The following is a 3,898-nucleotide window of genomic DNA, read 5'->3' as shown; positions in this document are numbered from 1 at the left end:
TCCTGGTGGGAAACCTTGTCCTGGTGGGAAACCCTGTCCTGGTGGGAAACCTTGTCCTGGTGGGAAACCTTGTCCTGGTCCAGTCCTGCCGGCCCCACAGAACTCCCCGTGTCACACAAAGGAAAGTGGGGTGTTCTCTAAATACCCAGAGTCGTCTGTTTGATTAATGCAAATTAAATTTGCATCCCACCCGGGGGATATTTCCCCACTGCCGAGGAGCTGCTGCTGCTCCGCCTCTCCCGGCGGCGGAGGCGATTCCCGGTGGGAAGCTCTGGGGTTCCCGGGTCCCGCCGCCGCCTCTCGCACCCCTCCCAACTCGTGCTCGTGGTGATTTCCTCGCCGTCAGGTGCTGCCTGGTTACCATCCCAGCAGCTCCATCATCATCTCCTCCTCCTCCTCCTCCTGCCGGCGAGCCCCTGAGCGGGCTCTAATCCCCGCACACGGAGCCGGGCGGGAGCGGCGGCCAACAGGAGTTGCTTTGGTGGTGCTGACTTGGGTAAGCGAAAAATATCCTTTCCTTGAGAGCCATTTGCTTTTCCCTTTTAGCCTGCTCCGCGCGCTGAAGCGGGTGGGGATTCCTGTTAACCTGCCTTTTTTTAAAGATGAATTTTATCTCGGAACGGGGAGTTCTCTGTGCAGGCAGAACCCTCCAGCACCCGGGTTGTGTTTAGCATTTCATAGAAAGCTGCCTCTGGCATTTTACTTCCCAAGTATTTTATGGAACCTGGAACATTTCTAATTAAAATTGAGCTTTTGCAAGTGTCCATCTTTAACTAGTAAGTTAAAGCACTGCTTTTGAATCGATGGAGTGGTGGTGGGGGAATAGAAGATCTTCGAGGTGGGTTTGTTTTTCATGGCGAGCTCGTGTTTCCAATTTCTTGTTCTTTTGTCCCTGAACACAGAGGCTGCCCTGGCACTTCATTCATTCACATGCAGATTGCTTGCCTTGGTGTATTTTTTTTTTTAATCAAAGCCCTTTGAGTTTGCATTCTCCTTTTTTTTTTTTTATTTTCCTGTAAACTTCTAATTCCAAAGGCAAACCCATGAAAGCTGCATGTCTCTTCCCCCCTCCACATGTAACTTTGTCACGAGACTATTAATCATGCCTTACAATAATTTTGCTAATGCAGTACATCCATTCAGAAGCAGTGGCTGCCTGCAGATGGATTTGCTACTGTGGAAGCAGAACAAATTTCTTCAGGAAATATTTAAGCAAGGTCATAATAACATTCATTACACTCTGATGTATCGTGCTGGATCAGACAGAGTAGAGCAGCAGCCACATTTGTTGATTTAGGCTGTAGAAGAGCCCAAAGGTTAGGCATTAATGTAAATATTGTTTATTATTTTTTATATATATATATATATATAAACTCATCAGATTGAAGCCCATATGCTGCTTAATTTGTTATGACGGGGAAGAGGGAAGCTGAACAAATGAAAGCAATGTTATGTACTTCATTTTCAGCTCTAAAGGTCTTCACCTGCCTTAGTTAATGAGCTTTGCAATCTTATTATGAAACCTTAACACTGGTGTGATTGCATTGTCCAGAGGTGAAGGGGCAAAAGGGGCAACACAGACCCTTGTTTAGAGCAGGTGTTTGAAATAATGTGTATTTTGGCTGCACTCTGGGTGTGCATCCCACTTTTGGGGCTGGAATGCAGGGGCTGGAATGTCCCCTGAGGGTGAGGTGAACATGGAGGGGTGTCAGGATGGAGCTGACAAGTGAAGGAGGGCAGGAGCAGGATGGACACATCACCTGGCAGGAAAACCTGCCAGTGCCAGCACAAAGTCTCTTTGCCCAACTGTTGTTATGTTTTCTATTCCTGTGGGAAGTAAAGTTTCTTCAAGTAAGTGAGTAAATATGTTAAAACCCCATTTACCCACTTGCTATGAACCAAGAGCAAGAAAGGGGTTGGAAAGGTGAGGCCCTGGCACGGGTTGCCCAGAGAAGCTGTGGCTGCCCCATCCCTGGAATTGTCCAAGGGCAGGTTGGAGCAACCTGGGATAGAGGAAGCTGTCCCTGCCCATGGCAGGGGGTGGGATGGAATGAGCTTTAAGTTTCCTTCCACCCCAAACCATTCTGGGGTTCTGTGGTTGTTGGGCCAGAGCTTGAATAAATAACAAAGCCCAGACAACAAATACATCAAACATTGCATTCTCACCAACTTCTGTGAAGTGCAACAGGTGACTTAACCAGATTGAGAGACAAAGACAAGCTCCTGGAGCACCAGGGAAGTCACAGGTCTTTTAATCCCATAATCCCAAACTGGATTGAGAGGTTGCTGTGTCCTGCCCCAAATCCCTTTGCAAATACTTTCCCCTGTATCAAAAGAGGAACAAAAAGCATTGAAAAGGATGTGATCCAACACAAGGAGGAAGGTGGGCAAGTGTTCATCACCTGAGCCCATATGGAATCCCAGGATGGTTTGGGTTGAAAGGGACCTTAAACATCCTCCACTTCCACCCCCTTCCCCCTGCCATATGCAGCTTTACATTTGAGGTAATTCAAACTTTCCATTATTTTGCTCTCAAAACAGAAGCACTCACTCCCCTTCCCCGCAGAAAGGGGAGAGGAGGCAGGAAATGACTTGCTGATGATGGCACAGAAAATCTGAGAGAGCAGGAAATCAGCTCCACGTGCTGGGAGTCAGAGCTGCTCATCCAGCCCAGCAAAGCAAATGCCACACACACAGAGTGACAGCAGGAGGAACTATAGGATGAGCAGATGATTCACAGGAGACTAAGGAAAACATGATAATACCTTCCTTCAGAACCAAAATCCGTTTGAAAACGGGAAACTTGTTGATTTGTCAAGGAATTAAAGAGATTGATAAAAGAGTGGTGCTTAAATGAGCAAATATTGGGCAAATTTGACACTTGGGCGTGAATTTACAGAGGTTCCACTGTATGTGACTCCTCTGTCACCTTCCATGGGGGGGACACAATCACCTCTGCCCAGCCCAACCTCCCCACGAGGGGCTTCTCTGCCCTGTGCCCCTCCTGGGCTGCCCCACAGAGCTTGTGCCAACCAGGATGTGCTTCCATGCACAGGAACAGAGCCCAAAATGCCATTTGTCCCCAGGGCCAGGCTGACCTACTTGGGTTTTTTTCTTTTTTTACTTCATAATCTTGGTTTGACAGCAGGCTGGCAGAGAAATGGAGGGGTCATCTCAATTGTACCTGTCATTCAGCACCACGCATTTGGTATTTATTTCGAGTGGATAAAACTCACCTTTCCCCACCAGCTGAATGTCTCTGCCAGAGAATTCTCTTTTTGTGATATTCCACATCTGTATATTAGGGATGGGTGGATGACTGCAAAGAAAACATCATTTAGAGGCTCCAAATAATCAGCAGGAAGGTTTCTACTAATTGATCAGCACTGTTGTGAAGGACTTTTGACCTTCACTGATTCCAAACAACAAGATAAGGCTGGTTTTTATGGGGAGTTGTATTTTTAGGAGTTACACATGCATCAGAAACCAGAAGGTAAATAAAGGCCAAGTGCATGTGGCCTTTGGTGATTTTATGGACTGAAGCCTTCAACTGTTTACAATTGAGTCAATTTTGTTTTCAATAATGTTAAATTAACCTTTAAAAATTGTGTCAAGGAGCTGAAAACCCCGAAAATGTGCTAATTAAGGAGATAAAGTAGGTTCAGGAGGAATTCAATACCTAAACTGCCTGTCATGACAAAAGATCCTTCAGCTTTTTCTCTGCTTTAATACTTCTGCATTTCCCAAATGTTTATTTATCCATGAAAGCTTCTGCTTTGTCTTCTGAAGGCTCAGCTGTGTCCCACAGCTTTTGGGCAGCCCTTTCTGCTCTGGGAAGTGGGATGCTCCATGTCCCAGGGGATGCTCCACGTCCCAGGGGATGCTCCACGTCCCAGGG

The 3,898-nt window shown here is 46.7% G+C and overlaps 1 protein-coding gene across 3 annotated transcripts in view; it reads left to right on the top strand.

Moving 5' to 3' along the window:
- Positions 1 to 275: 275 nt before the first annotated feature.
- The window catches only part of CAMK1G (calcium/calmodulin dependent protein kinase IG), a 16,622-nt gene continuing 12,999 nt past the window's right edge, over positions 276 to 3,898 (top strand). For 2 of the 3 annotated variants that reach the window (XM_027695379.1, XM_027695377.1), the window contains exon 1: positions 276 to 496. The gene's annotated coding sequence lies outside the window, so the exon portion shown is untranslated. The remainder of the gene's footprint in view (positions 497 to 3,898) is intronic. The other variant, XM_027695378.1, reaches the window with a different exon arrangement.

This window comes from Neopelma chrysocephalum, unplaced genomic scaffold, assembly GCF_003984885.1.
Source record: "Neopelma chrysocephalum unplaced genomic scaffold, ASM398488v2 Primary Assembly neopelma1_100, whole genome shotgun sequence".
Classification (NCBI taxonomy): Eukaryota; Metazoa; Chordata; class Aves; order Passeriformes; family Pipridae; genus Neopelma; species Neopelma chrysocephalum.
Note: the sequence above shows the minus strand (reverse complement) of the source record. Positions and strands in the feature narration are given on the sequence as shown.